A 25311-nucleotide genomic window follows, 5' to 3' on the forward strand; every position below is an offset into this window, starting at 1 on the left:
GTCGCAAGTTCATCGCAATGTCCATTGAACTCTATTGGTAACGACGGAACTTGCGACCATAGTTGGCCAACGATGCTTTCGGGAAACGCACCCCAGGTCTGAATGAACTCAACATATTCTCCTCATGCTCGCTGCTGCTGCACTAAATGTTTATTTCAGAAGGAAGACGCCAGAAAAGACGCACAAGTATCGCTGTGATCGATGAAAACAATACAGAAATGAGCCTGTCGCTTAATCAAACTGTATAAAGTGTGTGTGATGGTTGTGTAAATATGAGAAATACCGTGAACTGCTCTCCTCTCCTCAGAAGACTCGACACTGAAAAACAATGAGGGAAGAGACGGCGCGAGCGAGCGGCGACGTCATCGACCTCCAACGCACGCGCGTACGGGACACCCCCGCAGCCAATCAGGGCCACGCAGATTCAGCTTTACTGGTAGCCTTCCATTATTATTATTATTATAGAACTGAAGTTACTCCAGTTACTAAAGGTGAAAGGAACTTTTTCAAGTGAAGCACAAAATAGTCAGAATAGGCAGAGGAGGATTATGGGGTTAAAATTGTTGCATTATTCCAGATAAATAGATTAATATTCACAAATAAATGTAAAGAGATTCACAAAAATGTATAAAATTCACAAATAAATAGATTAAGATCTGCAAATAAATGTAAGGAGATTCACAAAAATATCAAATTCACAAATAAGATTTAAGATAAAAATAAGATTTGCAAATAAAAAAAATATTTACAAATGTTTTATTATTTAACAAACACAACTCTGCCTGGCATTAATTTGTGAACTGCTTTCTGTGCATTTGTAAATCGCTGCACACATTTGTGAATCTCTTCTTGTGCATTTGTGAATCCCCTCACGCATTTGTGGATTTTGAAAGGCTATATATAGGCTGTCGGTTGTTAATTTATCATAGTTAGCTCTCATAATTCCTTATTATGTTGCTTGTATAACTAATAATTTCTCCTCTTACATACACTTTCCATCTAATACTTGCCGTAGTTTCATTCGTATTTAGTTCAAAATATTTATCAATACAATTCTCCACAAATTTAATAAACAAAGACGTTTGCAACCTCCATCTGGAACAATGTTGAAATCTACCCAAATGTATCTCCATAGATACTGCTGCATGATCACTGATTATTATACCAGCATTTTTTCACATATGTGCAGGGACGGACTGACAATCTGTGCTTCTGGAAAAGTCCAGAACGGCCATCCAACCGAGGGCCGTCGGCACAAAAAAAAAATCACTTATATATGCTACGTGTAAAAAAAAAAGGAACTTTTGCCTTTACGCGTCCACCATTACTAAAAACTCTCTTCCTCTGTTTCTAGTTCACGCCCGCACCTCTCTTTCGTGGGCGCCCCCTCTCCTGTAGGATCGCCATAACATGCCTGCTTGAGCATCACTCAATATAAATCAAGCAGAGATTATGCGTTTGCACAAACATTGACTCAAATGTTGACTTAAACATATTTCCAGTATTAACCCCATCAAGAATTTAGAATACATATGAACTAAGTGAACAATAAAAATTAAATAAAGACATATAGGGGGGCACTCTCTCTCTCTAAACATTAACAGTAGCATTACAGGGAATGTTATTATGAGCCCCACACTCTCCCCTCCAAAAATGAATGCTGTCTCAGCATTCCATAGTTCCCAGAGTCTCTGTTTTCAACACAAGAGCAAAGAAGTACATAAGGGAGTCAGTCTCTATACTTGATGCTAAGTAGTCTTGAAACTGTCTTTGCGTGACATCTATCTCCCATTTCATGTCATCTGCTGACGTAGACACCACTGGCCACATGATATCTGAAACATTGCTCCGTCATACGACGGGCCACGCATCAAGTGCTGAAAGGTCGCAACCATTAACATATTCTATGCTCTATACACAGACCCACATATGCTATTTTGACTGTATCATCATATTTTAGCAAACTAATTGCCAATGTCTGTTTACTGGTACTTTATGTGTATTAACTGAAACATAATCCCATTAACTTCTTCTAAATTATGAACTTATGAACTGTATTTTTACTAACTTGTATAGTAACTATGAAATCAAATTACTCTGTGTGTAATAGAAGGCGTGCCTAATGTATCATATGTCAGTGTTTTTGGTGGATGTATTTGTCTGAAAGGATACTTTCTTTGTGGCAGGTGAGTTGCAGCTGGGCTGACGTCATCTGCCTCATCGGATGATGTCTCCTGTCTCCCTTGAACCATCTCATTTTCATCTTCCAATTCATCTGCAGACTTCTCTGAGTTTCTGTCCTCTTCCTCACACATTTCCATGGGCAGTACATGCTCGCATTCTGGCTCTTGGTCCACTTCTCCTTCTGTTGCCCTTACTCGGAACTCATCCTCCTCAATTCTTGGTCGGCGTATCCTCTCTGCATGTTGTTTTGTCGGCACTGCCGTCAAGCCTCTCCAATCATCCTCGTCCTCAGAATCCTCTTCCGTCTCAGCGTCCATGTGATGTGTGTCCTTTTTCCCCTTTTCCACTGTCACTTTCCCCCTTGATTGCATTATATTCCTGTTCTGCTGGACATAGTCAACAGGTAGGAAGTCGCAAGGCAGCAAAAAGTTTCGGTGTAGGACCCTCGCTTCCCCTGGGCCACGTTCTGGCTTAACCACATAGACTGGGCCGTCTGCATACTTCCTTTCTGTCACGACATGTACTCGATCCTCCCAGTATGACCGGAGTTTCCCCGGACCACCTCTTTCTCCACGATTTCTCACCAAAACTCTGTTTCCTGGCTGGAGATCTGCTCCATATATCTTCTTGTCGTAGCCTTGCTTTTCTCTCCTCTGCTCCTTCTGAACTGTCCTTGATGCCAATTCATATGCCTCTTTCATGCGATTTCTCCACTTGGCAGCATAATCACTATGCGACACTCCACTCTCCCTTGGCTTCAGGCCAAACATTAAAGCGATGGGCAGCCTCGGGTGTCTGCCATACAGAAGGTAGTATGGGGCATAACCTGTCACTTCACTTCGCGTACAGTTATACGCATGGACAACCTTGTTTAGAGAGCTCTTCCAATCAGCCTTGGCTTGACTCGGCAGAGATCTCAGCATTGACAGCAACGTTCTGTTAAATCTTTCCACCTGTCCGTTTCCAGCCGGGTGGTATGGAGTCGTGCGGGAGTGTTGGATATCACAGATTTCCTCCATGTGCTCAAACAACTTGTTTTCAAATTCCCTCCCTTGATCGTGGTGGAGTTTAGTAGGGAAGCCATATCTGAGAACAAAGTCGCCATAGATCTTTTCTGCTGCTGTCTTTGCAGACTTATTTTTGCAAGCATACGCTTAGGCGAAGCGTGTAAAATGGTCCATTATCACCAGGATGTATTCGTAGCCACCCTTGCAGCCCTCCAGATGCAGGAAATCCACTGATACCAGTTCGAAATGGTACGTTGTCACTATATTGACCAATGGTGCTCTTGTCACTTTATTTGGACGCTTGCGTTTCAGACAGCTACACACCTTGGTGACATAATGTTCCACATCGGCCTGCATGTGAGGCCAATAGAACCTGTCCCGGATGAGGCTGAGTGTGCGCTCAACTCCCTGGTGACCCATATCCTCATGAAGCTCCTTAAACACCAACTGGCGGTATTTTCTGGGCAGTACTGTCTGGGTGCGTCCCGCCGATTGTCGACACAGTACTCCTTCCTCATCCACAACTAACCTGTTTCTTTGCCTATACAGGACAGTCAACTCATCACGACGGTCTCGTCCCACCAACTTTGGCCAACGTTCTGCCAGCACGTACTCCCGCACCTTTCCAAGCACTGTATCTTTTTCTTGGGCTCCTCTTAGTTCCTCAGGGGTCACTTTGGTCTCTTGTGTTGCTCCTTGATCCTGCTCTGCCTCAGAGCAAATTGTAGCTAAGGTGATTGGACACATCCAGGGCTCCTCTTCCTCCAGCTTTAGGAGAAGTGAATCTGTGACAGCAGCTATGACTCTTGGACTGGCCTCCTGCGAACAGGTCTGCATGTATCTCTCCATGTCCAAAGGCATCCTCGACAGTCCATCAGCATCCCGGTGTACGCAGCATCCCGGTGTACGCAGCATCCCGGTGTACCTGGTCTATACTTGATGGTAAAATTGTAGTCAGCCAACTCTGCTATCCATCGGTGGGTGGTGGCATTAAGCTTGGCCGTGGACAGAACATACGTCAGCGGGTTGTTGTCCGTATAGACCACAAAAGAGGTTGCTTGATATAGGTATTCACGGAATCGTTCACAAATGGCCCATTTCATCGCCAAGAATTCCAGTTTCCCAGAGTGCAGATAGTAATTCTTCTCTGGAGCTGTTAGAGTCCGTGACCCAAAGCCAATGACCACCAGTTTACCTTTTTGCCTCTGATATAGTACGGCCCCCAGTCCATCTTGTGATGCATCACAATGTAAGATGAAGGGCTGTTCAAAATCAGGGTAGCCTATGATTGGAGGATGAAGCAAGAACTCCAGTAGTTGGTTGAGGACATTCTGATGTTGTTCTGTCCAAGCTATAGGCCGACTGGAATGAAGTTGAGCTGGTTTTGCCCCTTTACCATGACCCTTCTTACCGTTGTCATCTTTACTGCTTGTCCCCTTTCCTGAAGGCGTCCCTGTTGACAATAGCTCATAGAGGGGTCTGGCAATTTGGGAAAAACTGGGAATGTACGTGCGATAGTATGATAGGAACCCCAGCAGTTGTCTCAGATCTCCGACCGTCTTAGGCTTACGGTCTCTTAGTGCTTGCACGGGTGCAATTTCCTTGGGGTCCATAGTGTATCCCCCTTTAGAGACTATTTTCCCCAGGAACTTTACCTCAGCCCTGAACAATTCACACTTCTTGGCTGTAAGCTTCACTCCATGAGCTTGATAGCGGCGTAACACTTCCTTAACATCACGGAGATGCTCCTCAAATGTCTTACTATGTATAAGGTTATCATCTAAGTATGGAAGGCAGGTGTCATCCCTGAGTCCCACTAAACACTCCTCCATACTACGCTGGAACTCGGCAGGGGCAGAGGACAGCCCAAAGGGGATTCTGACCCATTCATAAAGGCCCCACGGTGTTATGAAAGCTGTGTATGGTCGACTGCCCTCCTCCACAAACCCCTGATGATATGCCTTCCCCTGGTCCAGGACTGAGAACCATGTACTTCCACATAAACTGTTTAGCATGTCCTGTACCCTTGGGATAGGGTGACGGTCTGGGATGGATTTGCGGTTGAGCTCCCGGTAATCTATACAAAGACGTAGACTACCATCTTTCTTTCGGACACAGACGATCGGAGATGCATAGGAGGAGCGAGACTTCTGAATCCATCCTTTATTCAAAAGGTCTTCCACATATTCTTTCACCTCCTTGTGTAGTGGTTTTGGTACGGAGACATACGTACGCTTTACTGGTGTCGTGTCACTCAATCTGATTCTCATTTGGAGTGACGGGATGCACCCCACATCGTTCTCATCCTTTGAAAATGCTGCACACTCCTCCCTCAGCAGCTGTTTAACTTTTCTCTGTTGCTCCAGGGTGAGATGGTCAATTGACACTGGTGGGTCCCACAGTTTTCCATTAGTATCCTGTCCTGTGTTGTCAATCTCACTCAGATCTTTCACCTCACGGATTATCATGTCCGTACCTTCAGCGACCATTACTCCCGCCGCCACCACATCCTCCCCAATGTCATTCCAGTCTGCCTTCACCGTAGCGGGTTTGGTGTCTGCTGGATAGATGGACCTGACTTGCTGAACTCGTCCTAGTACAGTGCGGGGAGCAAGCATGATGTCCACATTGCTGATGTTGGTAACTGGGATGTGAACTTTTGTCAAGTTTCCCCTCTGAAGACTGATTACCATCTTAGTTACATCAAGTCCCTCAGGCCACTGTGGAATAACTTCTGGTTCAAACAAGACTTCCTGCTTTGAAACCAGAGGACCAGCCCTCACTCTACATTTCACCGTTTTTGTCTGTCCGGCAGCAACAACTGTATTAATCCGTCCAACTTTCACTATTCCTTCTTTTCCAACTTGGTCCCCATTCTGCATCATTCTAATCAATACCACAGCTTTTTTGCAGTCACAAGAGAAAGCTTCCTTTACCACTTCTGGAATGATATCAGGGTACTGCTCCATTCCCTTTGTCACCAGCTGCTGAATAACATTATAGCCAATAATTGGAGGCTGCCCCACGCCTTGCTCACTGGAGAGAAGCACGGGTACCAGAAGTTCTGCCTGGGCCCCTCTTTTCGGCCCAAGTTGAAATTTCAACTCCACCCATCCTGAGAAAGGTATATCAGTTTGGTTTGCTGCTCGTCCAATGAGTGTTTCACCTTCGTCCAGCAGCTCACTTAGGCTGCGTGTCGCAATGTGGGGAAAGCAAGTATTCTTCCATTCCTCATTGATGATGGTCACCTGCGACCCTGTGTCCCAGAGCGCCTGCACAGGCACGCATTCAAAGAAACAGTCAACCATACATCTAGGACCAATGAGGTTCTCCAATCTTGGGTGTCGTTGGAAAGGTATGTGGTTGGTATAGGTGGTAGCTCTAACATGCTCTGTTTTTCCTCTTTGTTCTAACTCCGCCTCCAGCTGTTTAATTCTTTGTCGCAGTAGCTCTTGAGTTTTCTCTTGTGGGTCACAATAACTCAGAATGGAGGTCGAGCTGTCTGGTCTCATGGAATGAACAGATATTTTTACATCGCTTCTGCCCTCTGCTGGATTCTTTGGTGCTCTACATCCCCGGGCGGCATGACCCACAACTCCACATCTGAAGCAGTGCTCGCATCGATCCTCTTCACCTTTCTCCTGACAAGCTCTGCATCCCTTTCTGTAGCTGGATCTTCCCTTGACTATACGATCAGGAGGGTTGTTTTGTCCTTTTCCCAGTTCCGCAAATTCCTCTCTCAGGAGTTTCACCATCTCATATAACTCGGATTCTCTCCGCCCCTCCACTGCTGATGTTTCTCTGGATTTCCGCCTGACAACATCACTTGACTGTTCCTGAACCAACACTTTGGCGGTCATTTCATCCTGTCTGCATGGATGAGCCTGCATTTCTGGACACAATTGGTGTACTTTTGCCACTTTACTTCCTGTGTTCTTCTTTTGTTTATTCAGTCTCTCGGTTTCATCACCGGCTGCCTCGTTCATTTTGTTGATCAACAGTTCATCTGAAATTTTTGAATCGTCCAGGTATGGCCTCATCTGAAATTTAATATGATCACTGATCAGACCGGTGCCAACCGAGCGTAGAAACTTCTTTTGTATGTGCTCTGTACTGAAATACTCGCCACCTTCTTCACACGTGCGTAACAGCTTTTCTTTGAACTCAATGGCTCTGAAAAGGAAGGCTTATGGTGATTCATTGGCACTTTGAGTGATGTTCAACAATTTGTAGTACAGGTCGGTAGAACTGTCCTCCTTGAAATGTCCCTTTAATATTGTTTTCAGCTGTGAAAGAGTGAGATCTCTTTTGATTTCCAGCATATTGCGTAAACTCAATCCTGGGCTGATGGCTTTTATTACTGCTTCAATAATTTCTGCTTCACTGTGGCCTCTTCTCAGCCCTTTGTCAACCTGATGCATCAAATTAGTGAATGACAGTTTATCCTTTTGCCCACTCTCCCCTATCTGACCGCAGACTTTGAAATCCCTCCTCACCGTGACTTCAGGGGCCATGCCAATGAATGCTGGCTGTTCCAGAGGCTGTTTTTTTTTCTTTTTCACTCTCTTTTCCTTTTTTTCCCATTTGAACTCTCATATTCGTATTTCCAATCTGCAGTTCAGAGTGATTTTGCTGTGAATCCGCCTCGTTCACTACATCATGCTCAATCTGCGAGATTTCCGTCTCAATTTTATTTCTGCCGCCATTTTCGTCAATTTCGTTCTCTCCCTGCACCTCCATGAGCGAAAACATTGAATACAAATAGTGCTTCGCTACTTCTTCTTCTTCCGTATCAATCGCGGCATCAATCGACTCTGTAATCTTCCTGATAAGTGCGTGCTTAGTAGAGACATTTGCGGTAGGGATTTTGTTACAATCACATACCTCCTTCACTTGGTCGAGCCGCAACAGCCACAGCCTCTCTGTTACCCGTTCGGCTAGTGCTTCCAGATCCATCTCGCGCTGACATGCACTCGCTTATTCTTATGACTAGTAAGTCAAAGTCCAAATCACACTCTTTGCTGTCCAAACTTAATTGACATAAGTACCAATGTAGAACATTATATTGAAACTGTGTCTATTCCTCGTTTAGTGAGATCAAATAATAAATCTACTGCAGGATCTAGGAAAAATCTAATTGTGATTAAACCAGAAAATCTCAATATTAGTGAACAAAAACAATTTATAAAGATAGTTCTTTTAAACATCAGATCGCTTACACCTAAGGCGGTTATTGTAAATGAAATGATCACAAATAATAGTTTCGATGTACTTTGCCTTACTGAAACCTGGCTTAAACCAAATGATTATTTCGGTCTTAATGAGTCTACACCTCCTGGATACTGTTACAAGCATGAGCCTCGTCTGATTGGTCGTGGCGGTGGTGTTGCTATAATCTATAAAGATATTCTTTCTGTTACTCAGAAAACAGGTCACAGGTTTAATTCGTTTGAAGTACTTGTGCTAAATGTTACTCTCTTAGATGTAAGAAAGAAATCCCTATTATCTCTAGCCTTGGCTACTGTATATAGACCGCCAGGGCCTTACGCTGATTTCCTAAAAGAGTTTGCAGACTTTCTCTCAGATCTTTTGGTCAATGTCGATAAAGCATTAATTGTTGGAGATTTTAACATACACGTAGATAATTCAAATGATGCGTTAGGGGCTGCGTTTACAGATTTATTAAACTCCTTTGCGGTCAAGCAAAATGTAACTGGTCCCACTCATCGTCTTAATCATACGCTAGATTTAATTATATCACATGGAACCGATCCAACCGATATAGATATTATACCGCAAAGTGATGAAGTCACTGACCATTACATGGTCACTTGCATACTACGTACCGCTGAAATTTGTCATGTTGTGCCACGTTATCGACCAGGCAGAACAATCCTTCCAACAACTATAGATCATTTCTCAAATAGCTTACCTGATCTATCTCAGCTGCTCAGTGAACCCAAACTAGCAGATGAACTAGAGGAAATGACTAGCACTATGAGCACCATTTTCTCTAGTACATTAGACATCGTTGCACCAATTAGATTAAAAAAGGTTAGAGAGAAAACTAAAGCACCTTGGTACAACAGTGCTACACATGTTCTAAAGAGAGAAACTCGTATCTCCGCAAACTAATAGAAAATAACCAAAATAATCCTAGGTTTTTATTTAACACCGTCGCTAGACTAACAAATAAACAGACGTTACCGGAGCAAAATATTCCGTTACAGTGTAGTAGTAATGATTTTATGAATTTCTTCACTGAGAAAATAGAAAGCATCAGAAACACAATTGTAAATGTACAATCTTTAATGGTGTCTTATGATTCAGCCTCAATTATCACCCCACAAGAACAATTACTGTGCTTTACAACTATAGGACAGGAAGAGCTAAATAAACTTATCATTGCATCTAAACCAACAACGTGTTTATTAGATCCAATACCAACTAAACTACTGAAACAAGTGTTACCTGTAGTGGAAGAGCCTCTTCTAAATATTATTAACTCGTCTTTATCCTTAGGTCATGTTCCAAGAATATTCAAGTTGGCAGTTATAAAACCTCTCATTAAGAAACCACAATTAGATCATAATAACCTAGCAAATTACAGACCCATTTCAAATCTTCCATTTATGTCTAAAATTCTAGAAAAAGTTGTGTCCGCTCAACTATGCTCTTTCTTGCAAAAAAATGATATCTATGAAAAATTTCAGTCAGGATTCAGACCGCATCATAGCACTGAAACTGCGCTCGTTAAAATTACAAATGATTTACTTCTAGAGTGCTGCGTTCAACACTATAGATCACAAAATACTCTTAGACCGACTACAAAACTACACTGGTGTTCAGGGACAGGCATTAAACTGGTTTAGATCGTACTTATCAGACCGCTACCATTTTGTCTGTTTAAATGGGGAAAAATCGAAGATAACGTCAGTAAACTACGGTGTACCGCAGGGATCTGTGTTAGGGCCTCTGCTATTCTCAATATATATGCTGCCACTTGGTAATATTATAAGAAAATATGGAATTAATTTCCACTGTTATGCTGATGACACTCAATTATATATTTCATCACGACCAGATGAAAACAATAAATTATCTAAATTAACAGAGTGTGTTAAAGATATAAAATACTGGATGACAAGTAATTTTCTGCTATTAAATTCAGATAAAACGGAGGTATTACTTATTAGTCCAAAAAACTGCCCACAAAACCTCTTACAATACAACTTTAATCTAGAAGGGTGTCCTGTTACTTTATCCTCTACTGTAAAAGACCTGGGTGTTATATTAGACCGCAACTTGTCTTTTGAAAATCATATTTCATATGTTACAAGAACAGCCTTTTTCCACCTTAGAAATATTGCTAAGCTACGTAACATGCTATCTGTTTCTGATGCAGAAAAGTTAGTTCATGCATTCATGACCTCGAGACTAGATTACTGTAATGCTTTATTAGCTGGTTGTCCTGCATCCTCAATAAACAAGCTACAGTTAGTTCAAAATGCCGCCGCTAGAGGTTACCTATAAAGTTCCGTATCAATTACAAAGTATTACTACTGACCTATAAAGCCCTAAATGGTTTAGCTCCTGTGTATTTAACGGAACTTCTATCGCCCTACAATCCATCGCGCTCTTTAAGATCACTAAATTCGAGGCTTCTGGTCATTCCTAGGATATCTAAGTCCACTAAAGGAGGGAGGGCGTTTTCACATTTAGCTCCTAAACTCTGGAATAGCCTTCCTGATATTGTTCGAGGCTCAGACTCGCTGTCCCAGTTTAAAACTAGATTAAAGACGCATCTCTTTAGCCAAGCATTCACATAATACTTACCTTTTATACTACAGGTGAATCAGATTGAATGCATTAATATTGCGAACAGCAGCTACGCTAATTATTTCCCATATGCTTTTCTGTTGTTATCTCGGGACGCTAGTCCCGAGGTAAATGCAGATCGTCAGCTCCAGTTTGTATCCAGCCTCTCATGGGAACTACAGATTCTCCAACACCCGTGCAGAGACGACTCGGCGCCTGTGAAGAGACGACTCGACGCTGGCGATATGTTTATGCCCTAAATCAATACATGATTAACTAACTGTATTTCTCTATGTACATTTCTGAAATGCACTTTCTGTAAAGCTGCTATGAAACAATATGTATTGTGAAAAGCGCTATACAAATAAATTTGAATTGAATTGAATTGAATTATTCGGCCGAGAATCTCCGCTCTTCCGCGTGCTCGCAGCGTTCTAAAAAAGTCTATCTAAACTCTGCGCGAGTCCACCACTACTAAAAACTCTCTTCCTCTGTTTCTAGTTCACGCCCGCACCTCTCTTCCGTGGGCGCCCCCTCTCCTGTAGGATCGCCATAACATGCCTGCTTGAGCATCACTCAATATAAATCAAGCAGAGATTATGCGTTTGCACAAACATTGACTCAAATGTTGACTTAAACATATTTCCAGTATTAACCCCATCAAGAATTTAGAATACATATGAACTAAGTGAACAATAAAAATGAAATAAAGACATATAGGGGGGCACTCTCTCTCTCTAAACATTAACAGTAGCATTACAGGGAATGTTATTATGAGCCCCACACTGATTACTTACAAAGCACTAAATGGTTTAGCTCCGCAGTACTTGAGCGAGCTCTTAACGCATTATAGTCCTTCACGTCTATTGTGATCTCAAAATTCCGGCCAGTTACTAATACCTAGAATATCAAAATCGACTGCTGGCGGTAGATCCTTCTCCTATTTAGCACCAAAACTTTGGAACAGTCTTCCTAACATTGTCCGGGAAGCAGACACACTCTGTCAGTTCAAATCTAGACTAAAGACACATCTCTTTGACCTAGCATTCACATAACACATTATAGACTTCTATAATTCAATGTTAGGCTGCATAGATTAGGTCAGCCGGGACCGGGAACACTTCCCATAAATCCTGATGTACTTGGTACATCATAAGAAGAATGGCATCTACGCTAATATTAGTCTCTCTGTTTATCCCGAGGTTTACCACAGTCCGCCGGATGCAGGCCGTATCCAGATCTGATGAAGGACACGACAACACAGTCCTGAAGTGTCCACTAGTCTCTCTCCTGTGAAGGCCTCTTTCCTTTTACCTCTATACAGATAAAACATTGTCGGGATAATTCCGGTTAACGTGGCTATGCAGATGCAACAAAAATTTCTGAATTATAAATTTTTAAGGCCTAACAAGTAATTTGTTGAGGGTTGATTTGTGAAGGACTACACGCCTGCGCACATATATATATATTCAAACACGCATACCTATCGACCGAACACGTGATGCGCATTTGGCGCCGTCTGCGTTTTCGCGGGTTTGCGTTTTGAGGTCGTGTCGTGTTAGCGGCCCCTAAGTTAATGACTAATGATCTTCGCAACTTCACTGTTACGCTAATTTATATTATCACTGTAAAGCTGCTTTGAAACAATCCTATATAAAGCGCTATATAAATGAAGGTGACTTGACTTTATAAAGATGTTCTAGTTAAGGTCATTTGCAGCATATGTAGGGCCCAAACATAAACTCAAGCCCAGGGGCCCCAGACCTGATCTTTGTTCTATTTACTTGCACTGTTTACTTGTCTGTATATTTATTAAAATACTTACAAAATATATATTTTTGTGATGGGCCTGTGAAGATTATTGCAGGGCAAGTAAAAATCTGAACCAGAATTAACCTGTAGAAAAGCTCATTTGTGTTGAGCCCTGCAAATATCAAGACCTGCCTCTTTTGTTATAAAATAAAGTTTTGTTACGGGTAAAAAATAATGCAAAGTTAAAACTAGGAGTTTCACTTGGCCCACCCTACATCTCAAAGCTGGAGCTGGGTCTGGTGTTGTTTAAAGTTCAAAGTGATTGTTCTGACTTCATGAAGCCTCATGGTGTGAATGAACTTCAAACTGACTAGAACAAACTCTTTGAAATATATATACTGTATGATACTGGATATGAAACTGTTAATAATGTAGACAGACAGCAATCTCATTCAATGTCAGGCATGTGTGCAGTGAAATATCATTTATTAGGCATTTAAAAACTATTGAGAAAATGAAAACATGGAAAGCTCAAAAAGCAATCATATCAGGATGACTTTCAGAACTAAAATTATAACTAATTCAAGCAAAATCAGCAGAAAATAAGAACATGGACAATTACAATGAGATGTTCATAAAATGAGTAAAGAGTTTAATCAATCATTACATAGCAAATACAAACATTAAGTAAAAGTGAATGAGACAGATCTCTCTCTCTTTACTGACTTATAAGAGCCAAAGCATCTCAAAAGAAAAAGAGAAGAAAAGTGTCCAGTTTCAAAGATACAAGAAGTGGAAGAGAAACTAGATGTTCTAATGAAAAACAATGAAGAAAGAGTTAATAATTAACATGAGATTCACATCTCTCTTAAAAGTGTTATGGCCTTCTTCTCCAGTGTGAATTTTCTGGTGGTCTTTCAGTTCATCTTCTGTAGTAAAGGCCTTCTTCACTGAAACACACACCGCTGTGTCTTTTCTGCTGTAATATTAATGATGGATCTTCTCCTTTGTGTGACTCTTTAGGTGTTTCTTCAGGACTGATGCCCAATGAAATTGTTTACCGCACTGTGATCACAATTAAATGGAATAATTAATATTTCAGACTCTGAACTAGGCAAATCACATGTTAAAAAAATAGTGACATTGATCATGTGACTTAAAGGGCACCTGTTATGCAAAATTCACTTTTACATGGTGTTTGACGGACACTGCAGTTTTAGCGTAGACCCGCCCTGTGTTTCATTACTTTCGTTATTACTCGAGAATGGATCTGTATCAACTGACCGTGATCCAGCTTACAGTCTCCGGAGTGATAGGCCCAACGTTACTGATCACGACAGTAATGCCCACTTTATTATAGTCAGAGTCGTTTATTACATCAGAGTTGTTTTACGGATATAAAGTTTACCAGTTTATTAAGCACTCCCTGAAAGGGTGTAAGGGTCAAACAGTTCAATTGAGCTCAAAGGGAATTATTAATTAATTTAAGGCCGTAACTATCAGCTCTGCAGCGGATATAAATATCCAAACTAGTGAAAACACTATTTATAAGCAAGGAAACTTAAATCAGAAGTTTAAGACATTAAATTCCTAGCACATAACACAAGAATACTTCTCTTTAAAATACAAACAAGACTTGATATTCTATTACACAGAACTAATATTGAACAAACACACACACACACACACATTCATGCGAGTTGCAGACAGAAAGAAAGCAGTGCTCCAGACTGCAACAAATGGTCGCATTTTGCGACTAAAATTTGAGAGTGCGTGACTGAATTTTACATCCATGTACATTGTTACATTACATTTTACATTTACAACCAGTATATTGCTGACAGACTATGGTACAGAGGAGCTGGACTTCCTGCTAGACCACATTTCCTCTGTCTTAACAAGGTTAGTGACTCTTTTTAAATTATCTTAAAGATATAAAAAGTATAACACAGAGCAACATTTCAAACATCTACTTTGATCCTTAACCTAGATTGTTTGGTCAGTTTTCACTCTGTTCAGAAATGGCTGTGATTTCAATCTGGCTAGAGAGGAGTATCAATGCATGAAGACATTCATCTTTAGGAACTACATGGACAAGTCTTATCATGCCTTATGGGGGATGATGGTAACTAAGTTGCCATTCTGCTTTGATTACAAGGTACCCCATTATGATCATATCCTTGTTAATTTATTTAGTAATTATTACTTTTTGATTAAATAAAACCTACACTAATGATCCATTTGTCACATACCTGTCCTGTCTTGTGCTGCACATGGGTGTTTTGTTATTTTGGGCCATGTGCTCGTGTCTATTGTCTAGCCCCTCCTATCTTGTTATCTGATTATTGGTTAATTTGTCCCACCTGTCTTTCTCGCTACCCTCCTTTGTTTGTTCCCCTATTTAGCCTCCTTGTGTTTGTATTGTGCTAGTTCGTTTGTCCGAGTTTCTCGTTCCTGGAGTTCCTGAGTTTTGTACCCTGTCTGCTTGTCACTAATAAATCTCCTCTGCATTTGTATCCTCGTCTCTCGTTCACTATTCCGTGACAGAAGGAACCAGCCAGAATGTGGATACAGCGGAGTAAGATTTTTCCTCAGGGAGAGGATAAAGGATTTTCAATTTCCTTGTTGGAATACTTCGCTAGGTGCGTTCAAAGGACTATGGAGGAGGAGGCGGCCACGGCAGACAGCGTTCAGCTGAAAGGAGAGGCTTCACCGCTGGTCCCGAAACGGAGGAGAGGGAAGAACCCCTCCGGGACAGTTCCGGAGGTCCCAGTTCCGGTGGTCCCGAAACGGAGGAGGAGAAGGAAGAATCCCTCCGTGTCTGTTCCAGTGGACCCAGTTCCGGTGGACCCAGTTCCGGTGGTCCCGAGTCCAGTGGTTCCAGTTCCGGTGGTCCCGAGTCCGGCGGTCCCGAGTCCGGTGGTCCCGAGTCCGGTGGTCCCAGTTCCGGTGGTCCCGAGTCCGGTGGTCCCAGTTCCGGTGGTCCCAGTTCCGGTGGTCCCGGGTTCGGTGTTCTCGACTCCGTTGGTCCAGAGACGTAGAAGGAGGAAAAGGGCCTCTTCAGCTGATTGTCCAGTGGCTCCTAACACGGAGACCATCCCGGAGGTGACTGCCATCCTTGACACGCCGCTCAGACGGCTTGCCCTGCCAGCCCCGCCCAAGCTGCTGGCCCTGCCGGCCCCATCCAAGCTGCTCGTCCTGCCGGCACCATCCAAGCTGCTCGTCCTGCCGGCACCACCCCAGTGACCGGTCACGTCTGCTGATCCAGAGACTGTTCACGTCACGTCTGCCGATCCAGAGCCTGTTCACGTCACGTCTGCCGATCCAGAGCCTGTTCACGTCATGTCCGCCGAGCCTGTGTCTTCGGACAAGATGGCCGCCACCGAGCCGGTTGTATCTGTTTCTGAGCCGGTGGTGTCTGTTCCTGAGCCGGTGGTGTCTGTTCCTGAGCCGGTGGTGTCTGTACCTGAGCCTGAGCCGGTGGTGTCTGTTCCAGTTCCTGAGCCAGTGGTGTCTGTTCCAGTTCCTGAGCCGGTGATGTCTGTTCCAGTTCCTGAGCCTGAGCCGGTGGTGTCTGTTCCAGAGCCTGAGCCGGTGGTGTCTGTTTCTGAGCCTGAGCCGGTGGTGTCTGTTCCTGAGCCGGTGGTGTCTGTTCCTGAGCCTGAGCTGGTGGTGTCTGTTCCTGAGCCTGAGCCGGTGGTGTCTGTTCCTGAGCCTGAGCCGGTGGTGTCTGTTCCTGAGCCTGAGCCAGTGGTGTCTGTTCCTGTTCCTGAGCCGGTGGTGTCTGTTCCTGAGCCGGTGGTGTCTGTTCCTGAGCCTGAGCCGGTGGTGTCTGTTCCTGAGCCTGAGCCGGTGGTGTCTGTTCCTGAGCCTGAGCTGGTGGTGTCTGTTCCTGAGCCTGAGCCGGTGGTGTCTGTTCCTGAGCCTGAGCCGGTGGTGTCTGTTCCTGAGCCTGAGCCAGTGGTGTCTGTTCCTGTTCCTGAGCCGGTGGTGTCTGTTCCTGAGCCGGTGGTGTCTGTTCCTGAGCCTGAGCCGGTGGTGTCTGTTCCTGAGCCTGAGCCGGTGGTGTCTGTTCCTGAGCCTGAGCCGTTGGTGTCTGTTCCAGTTCCTGAGCCGGTGGTGTCTGTTCCTGAGCCGGTGGTGTCTGTTCCATTTCCTGAGCCGGTGATGTCTGTTCCAGTTCCTGAGCCGGTGGTGTCTGTTCCAGCGCCGTGGCCGCCCGAGGGGTCGTCTCCGCCGTGGCCGCCTGAAGGGCCGTTCCACCCTGGTCGCCAGATGGACTGTCTGTCCCTCCCGTCCCGTCCTGGTCTGTCCCGCCCTGGTCTTATGGAGCGTCTGGTAGCCGCTCCGTAGGGAGGGGGTAATGTCACATGCCTGTCCTGTCTTGTGCTGCACATGGGTGTTTTGTTATTTTGGGCCATGTGCTCGTGTCTATTGTCTAGCCCCTCCCATCTTGTTATCTGATTATTGGTTAATTTGTCCCACCTGTCTTTCTCGTTACCCTCCTTTGTTTGTTCCCCTATTTAGCCTCCTTGTGTTTGTAGTCTTGTGCTGGTTCGTTTGTCCGAGTTTCTCGTTCCTGGAGTTCCTGAGTTTTGTACCTTGTCTGCTTGTCACTAGTAAATCTCCTCTGCATTTGTATCCTCGTCTCTCGTTCACTGTTCCGTGACACCATTCTTTGTAGAACATCCTACATCTTGTGCACATCACACGGGTCCTCCCAGTCTCCTCTGCTATATGTGAAAGGGGATTTTCTGCTCAGAAGAGGATTAAATCTGATGTCCCTGCATGTAGACACTGTGGAGGACTTGATTCGAATTAGCATGGAGGGACCTAGTTTACAAGAGTTTGATGCCAAGGAAGCTGTACAAACATGGTTCAGTCAGGGTAAAAGTGTCACGGTATGCAGAGAGAATCCAAAAGGCGAAATGGCAGGTAAACAGTTCTCTTTAATAGAAATAAGTCAAAGCCAACAATGGCCGGTTAACAAAGGCAGTTCGTAAATAAGGAGATCACAGATAGTGACTATGAGTAGTTCATCAGGCAGGTCCGGATAACTGGTGCACAGCGAGACCAGGGAAACTGGTGAGGCGTCGGACACTTTGTGACTCTCCACGGCAGGCAGCTGGGCACAGCACAGATCAGGTAATACAGCAGGTAACGAACAGACCAGACAGGACGAGACAGGACTGGACTGAGACAGGACTAGAAACAAATCTCTTAGCTGAGTAAACTCAATGGTCAGTACATACGTGACGGTAGGAAATAATCCGACAGAGCAGAAGAGAAAGAGAGAACTAGAAATAGAGAGACAAACGACAGGAGATGGGAAACAGGTGTGTGATGAGAAAATGAGAAACAGCTGAGATAGATGAAAGGGAGATACTGCATCAAAGAGAAAGAGCGGGGAAGTAATGACCGAAAAAGGCCAGCAGATGGAGACAGATAAAGAGAAGAGAAACAGGATCATGACAAAAAGGTAGCCTGACGTCGTCATACTCAGATTCTAGTCAGAATGTGAGTCTGATACTGCTCCATTGAGCTTTGATTATGGGGCGTGTTTCAACCGAACCAGGAAACAAAATGCCTCTGCACTCAATTGGATAGACCAGGGGTTCTCAACTGGTCCCACCCTGGGACCCACATTTTCCCATAGTCATTAAGTCGCGACCCACTTTTTTAGAATTCAACCAACAAAATTTATTTTTCAAAAATAACTGTTGAAAACACTCATATATCATCTTATTAAAAACATAACCCTACATACATACATATATTATCCCGTACAACGTGCATTTCAGAGCATATTAATAAGTAACTGGACCCTGACAACCGCATGTACAAAAGTTAATTAAATAAATAAGGCCACATAACAAGATATTTTTACTCTATTCAGAGCAAATTAATAAGAAACTAAGGAGGACCATGACAACTGCATGTACAAAAGTGAATAAAATCAATGTCAAAATCTCTCAAAATTTTCAAAAGTTTTCACCTAACCAGGTCATTTGTGGAAGTTAATGAGACAATTGGGGATGTGCTTTTTACTCTTGATAAGAGTTTCAAAGTCTGGGGTGACAGTAGACAGAGCTACTCTCAGATCATGCTCAGTGTCCAACCTGTTTCTCTGCTTTGACTTGAGCTGGACCAAGGTAGAGAAGCCACTTTCACACAAATAGGTTGTGCTGAATGGTAAGATCGTTTTGACTGCTAAAGTGGCGAGGGATGGATACTCAGTCATCACATCGCTGCACCAAAAGTGGGAAAGGCTTACCTCACCAAATCTCTTTTTCAGCGTCAGGTCACATGACAGGTCCACCAGCTGATGCTCTTCGTTGCTTGGCAACGTGATGTTTTCCACATTGATACTGAAGGGGTCGCGTATCCAGTCCATGGTTGTTTGTTTCTCTGGGAAGTAGTCGTCAAACCGAGCTTGAAGTTTAGTGAGATGCGCCCTTAAAGTTTGTTTCAAGTTATTTTTGGCCGCACTGTCCAGCTGCTGTGCTTCATGGCAAGAGTTGGGAAACATGTCCAGTCTGTCTTTGGATAAATGATTTAGCCACAGTGAGATCTTTTTCTTGAACGCAGCAATTTTGTCTGACTGTTCAAATATATTGTGTCCTCTCCCTTGCATCGATACATTTAATGTGTTGAGGTGCTCAAAAATATCAGCAAGATATGCAACTCGTACGAGCCACATTTCGTTGTCAAATAGTTCTGCATACGGGGAGTTAGTCTCTGAGAGGAATGTGGCGATTTCTGTTTTAAGTTCGTAAAAGCGTGACAACACCTTGCCCCTCGACAACCAGCGGACTTCTGAGTGATACAGCACCTGCATGTGCTCAGAGCCCAGGTCTTTACACAGATGTGAAAAGCAACGGCTACTTTTTGCACTCCGTTTTATGTGGTTCACCACTTTGATGACATTTGTTAAAGCTTCATCAAGTAAAGGTACCATATTCTTAGCCGCCAGCGCTTCTCCGTGCAAAAAGCAGTGGTTCCACGTCGCGTTAGGTGCCCTCTCCAGAATTCGCTTCACCACACCGGAATGTTTCCCGGTCATAGAGGCAGCTCCATCAGTGGTGATTCCCACACAATATTCCCAACTGAGGCCCAGTGAGCTCAAATACAAGTCCAGGGTGTTAAAAATGTCCTCTGCTTTTGTAGTGGTAGGGAGGTCTCTGCTGCAGAGAAATTGTTCTTGCAAATCATCGTCCCACACATGCCTCACATAAACCAATAAAATGGCATGGTTAGCGATATCTGTCGATTCGTCCATCTGTAAGGCATAGTAAGGGCTTGCCTGGATGCGTGCTGTGGTCTGTTGTTTTATGTTACCAGACATGTCTTCAATCCGCCGAGCTATGGTATCATTGGAAAGTGGTATGGTTATCAGTTTATCCACCGCTGACTGATCCAGCACCTCTCTTACCATATCCATTGCAGCAGGTAAAATGAGCTCTTCGGCTACTGTGTGGGGTTTCTTGGCTTTTGCAATGCGGTGAGCTACTAGGTAAGAATCTAAGTTAAATTTTCCGACGACACTGTGTTGCTCAGAATCTACTCAGATGAATCTACACATGATGTTTCATAAACAAAGTTCAGGTGGAGCACATTCAAATAATCAATCCAATCAACCGTCTGCTGTCTACACTATCAGCATGAGAGGAAGCATATATTTATCACTCTGTCAACTCACCTAACATTCCTTGACAGTTTTCAGCATCCCTCCACTCACTCTCGGCTTTTTCTTCCACAGCCAGGAATACGGGGAAGTAGCCTACTCTGGGTTCGGGCCGCATACCGAGCCCGAGCCCTCTCCTCGTACAGCACACCAAATATGCATTTATTCTATCTGACTTATTTGTAAGCGTGAACTCATGCAATCACAATTCTCCAGCGGCAGTCATTTGAATTCAACCCAAGCGCTCGTTGATGACGTGGATGATTACGTTACTGTTGCTTATCTGTCCATCATCACATAAACCCCGCCCTGACAATTTGATTGGTCCAAACAATTTTTGTTTGGGCATAATAGCTCCTCAACGGATCGAGGATTGTTTCATGGATTTTAGATTTTTTAACCGCCAGAGAACAGAGGGTAGCAGTAAATGGCAATCTATCAGATCCCTTACTGCTCTCTACAGGTCTACCTCAAGGGTGTGTCCTTTCACCCCTTTTTTTTATTATGTACACAAATGATTGTAGAAGTACCCAGGAGAACAGCTATCTGGTTAAATTTTCCGACGACACTGTGTTGCTGTCACTATTACAAAGTCCAGTATCGGATCATGGAAATGCTCTAAATGAATTCATCTCATGGTGTGATAACCATTGTTTAGAACTAAATGTATCTAAAACTAAAGAAATAATTATTGACTTCAGGAGAAATCGAGATAGTGTTTTTGAGAGCACTATACATAATGCAAAGGTTGAAATTGTCTCCTCATATAAATACTTGGGCACTGTCTTTGATGAACATCTTAGATTTGATCTTAACAGCGCTACCATTGCAAAGAAAGGGCAACAGAGAATTCACCTTCTTCGTAAATTAAATACTTTCTCCGTCTCGCCGGTCATTCTGTGCAGATTTTATCAGTCTTTTATTGAGAGTCTTTTAAATTTTTCTTTTATCTGCTGGTTTCATAATTTGAGCATCAAAGACAGGAATAGCCTGAATAACATTGTAAAGATTTGCTCTAAAATTATCGGCGTAAAACAGAGAGACTTAAATGTCTTTTGTAACCAGCAAATACTGCGGAAGGCAAAGAGCATCCTGGCTGCTCCAGGTCATGCTTTGGCAGGTGAATTCTCTCTGCTGCCTTCTGGGCGTCGTTACGCGCTCCCGGTATGTAAGACGAATCACCATTCTAAATCTTTCATTCCTTATGCTATTAAACTTTTAAATTCCGCATAGAGCTCCTGGAGAAGGGAAAAATTGCACATGCTGATGAATACTGTGTACTGCTGTACGTTATGTGTGTGTGATGGACTGATGGACTTTATTACTTGTGTGAATAATGCGTGCGATTTGTATTATTTATTGTTATTTACATGCTGCTCTTAATCAATTGCCCCTTGTGGGATCAATAAAGTTGATTGAATTGAATTGATTGAATTGAGTCCAGACCGAACTTCCCGACCTAAAAATTTTGTGGGCGGGGCTAAGTTCAGCTGGCATCCAGGCTAGGTAAAAGGTCTAGGAGGCCAAATTACAAGGGCTGGACTTCTGAGCCTCCTAGTGGAACACAGCAGGATCTGCTCTAAGGGGGAGTGAGTAAAGGCTCAAGTTGTTTAGGCCTACTTGTTCTAGTGGAATGTTATTAGCCAGTGCCCCTATTGTTTACATACATTTAAGTATTGTTTGTAACTGTGAAATGACCGAAAGGTTACTAAGCACATTGTTACTAAGCACTTTTTTTATTCTGAATGTATGATATATTTGTTTAATATGTGTACTGTCATGACAGCGATGGTGCAGTCAAGTTTACCTTGTTGTTGCATCTTCAAAAGTGCACAATAAAATGTGACACTGAATTTGAAACAGCACAATGTAATTTCTGCATCTATTATCAAATTATTTATTAGTAATACAGTGGAAATTAGTAGATTTGGTTAGCATGTTGATTTACAGTGTGCGTCCCTAGATTTTCTGGTTGTGCCCCTAAAATTTTAAGTTGGGGGCCACTGTTGTCAGGTTTCGTACAAACGAAGCAGGCAAGATGGTAAGTTTGATATTTTAATAGGAGAATGGATCGGACACAGCGTGAAAGGTGAGTTAACAGGAAGTAGATCATTGGATGAAGCTTAACTGAATGATAACAAAGTCTCTCTTTCTCTTGCAGATGCAGATGATGAAGATTCTCTGAAGATGGACTGAAGACAGGCTGAAGAAGATCGGGATCGACGGTAAGTATGCAGGTAGGTGAAGTAGAGAGTCTGTGTGTCAATAGACATGTATTGACAAGACCAGGTGAGCTGGTGATGGGATCCAGGTGACGGTGATACTACTTAGAGGAGAGTGAGTGCAGGTGTGCACCAAGGAGGATTCTGGGGAGTGTAGTGCAGAGACAGATGAGGAAGACAGACGGTGGATGTGACAACTGTGCTCATAGTGAAAAAAGTTAGTCAGAGACTTTGTTTCTCAGCACATGAAAATAAACTACTTACCGTGATCTCAGACTGTGCTTAAGTGGTTTCTCCACTGCATGGATCTTCATGTGTAGATTAAGGTGAGTTTTAATAGAGAAACTCGTCCCGCACTGATCACACGTGTGCGGCTTCTCTCTGCTGTGGATCCTCTCATGTGATCTCAGATTTGTTGACCGACTGAATCTCTTGTCACAGTGTGAACACTTGTAAGGTTTTTCTCCAGTGTGAATTCTCTGGTGCTGTTTTAAATCGCTTGCTGTAGTGAAAGTCTTCTCACACTCAAAGCACATGTACTCTCTCACACCAGTGTGTATTTTCTGATGTGTGTGTAAATTAGACAGCAGTGAAAAACTCTTTCCACACACAGAACATGAATGCGGCTTCTCCTTCGTATGAACTGTCAGGTGTCTCTTCAGGGCTGATGCACAGAGAAATGTTTTGCTGCACTGATCACATGTGAACGGCTTCTCTCCGGTGTGGATCCTCATGTGAATATTAAGGTGTGATGATTGACTGAAACTCTTCCCACACTGATCACATGAGAACGTCTTCTCTCCGCTGTGGATCTTCATGTGAACATTAAGGGATGATGATTGACTGAAACTCTTCCCACATTGATCACATGAGAACGGCTTCTCTCCGCTGTGGATCCTCATGTGAATCTCAAGACTATGTTTGCGTGTGAAACTGTGTCCACACTGAGTGCAGGTGAAAGATTTCTTCGCTCTTCTTTTCTTTATAAATGTCTTTTTAGTCTTTGAGCGACTCAAAGGTTTTTCTCCCGGTTGGACATGATGTTCCTCCTCCACTTCACTCAGTTCTTCACTCTCCTCCATCGGGTCTGACAGGAAAGAAAAAATATTATTATTTGGTATGTTAAATTTATTTCCATCATTTCAAGGCCGTTGCAGTGTCTGTAGAAACTTCACAAGCTCAAAGTGTAGAGTGGCTGCGGCTTTAACTATTTTTAAAGTAATTATTTGTATTATCTTTATCTGTGTCCTACATGTTTCACTCAACCCTGTTACTCCTGACATGATTTTCCTCCTTTTAAAAACACAGTATTTCTTAAAACACACAGCAAGTGACATCATCTGGGCTCTTTCTACTGCATGATGGGAAAACAAGAAAATAATCTCAATCCACTGTCTCAGTTTTTACACAAACTGTAGCATTGACTGTATTCATCAACCCTGTTACCAAAGTTACTGTAAGAAGAATCTCTATAACTATGAATAACTTGTATGATATTTGACTAATACAACTTTATCATTAACTTGGTGTTTACTGACTAGTCCTAAAAATATATATTTTGTAAACTATGTTTAAAATAACTAAAATTCTGGTAACGTTGTTGCTACTTGGGAACCAGATATGAAATAAATGTAAAATAAAACAGTTAAAACAGTATTTAGCCTGATCTGATGTTGACAATCAATATAAAAATGTCTCAAACCTCCCTTTACTGACCATTTGTTAAAGAAAACCCAGAACATTCTGAACCGTTTCATAGTTGAACTGTTTATCTAAATGTGATGAAGTCCTTGAATGTTTCTAACATGAATGTTCTTCAGCCTCATGAATGAATGAAGAATAAACACCAACCTCTTTGTTCTTCAGGATCTTCAGTGTGTTTCATTCTGCAGGGTTCTGGATCACTCATGTTCTCTCTGTCCTCTTTACTAAACTCAGTCTTTGCAGATTTCAGCTCTTCCTGATGCTCTGATGCTCGTCTTCACTTGTAGCTGATGGGAATTTACAGCATTTATTGGAGAATTACTGTGGGAGGAGCTTCACTGATGATGTGATTGCAGTGGGAGGAGCTTCACTGATGATGAATTACAGTGGGAGGAGCTTCAGTGATGATTTGAATGCAGTGTGAAGAGTTTATCTGCCAAAATCAAAAATAAATAAGTTACTGAGTTTGTTTTTATGCTCATGGACATCAGAATATATTAATGCAAATTCTTCCAAATATAAATAATGGTAAGAAAAACAGTTGAAAGCGTAAACAGAAATAAACATAGGCTACTGTTAGATTGAACGAACAATGCCAAACCCAGCGCTGAGGGAGAAAAGGTTTCTCTCAAGTTTATTAGCATCTTTGTCTCAAAAGATATAGCAAGAATATGAGGGGAGTTACAGAGAGTTAACCAATAAGATGTGCATACCTTACGTCATATTTGAATAAGATACATTGAATAACAAGGTCATATATGGTCAGTTTCTGGCTATCCTACCACATGTACATTTGTAGCCTGGAGGACCCTTATACTGTGTTCATAATAGAGAGAATAGGAGACAGTACCTTCTTACAGAACAAAGAAATCCCTCTGTTATACGCTTTTGCTGAGACTACCATACTAGAATTTCTTAAAGCTACATATAGTAGGCAACA

The 25311-nt window shown here is 42.9% G+C and overlaps 3 protein-coding genes across 4 annotated transcripts in view; 2 read left to right on the top strand and 1 right to left on the bottom strand.

The window, feature by feature from the left end:
* Positions 1-388, bottom strand: part of LOC307156242 (uncharacterized protein) — a 62552-nt gene extending 62164 nt beyond the window's left edge. Inside the window, exon 1 of the mRNA XM_079867538.1 lies at positions 284-388. The gene's annotated coding sequence lies outside the window, so the exon portion shown is untranslated. The remainder of the gene's footprint in view (positions 1-283) is intronic.
* The window catches only part of LOC307156058 (uncharacterized protein), a 488898-nt gene that overhangs the window by 145267 nt on the left and 318320 nt on the right, over positions 1-25311 (top strand). The window lies entirely within an intron of this gene.
* Positions 1-25311, top strand: part of LOC307156367 (uncharacterized protein) — a 1306365-nt gene that overhangs the window by 137601 nt on the left and 1143453 nt on the right. The window lies entirely within an intron of this gene.

The sequence above is a fragment of the Squalius cephalus genome (genome assembly GCF_949319135.1).
Source record: "Squalius cephalus genome assembly, chromosome: 1".
NCBI lineage: Eukaryota > Metazoa > Chordata > Actinopteri > Cypriniformes > Leuciscidae > Squalius > Squalius cephalus.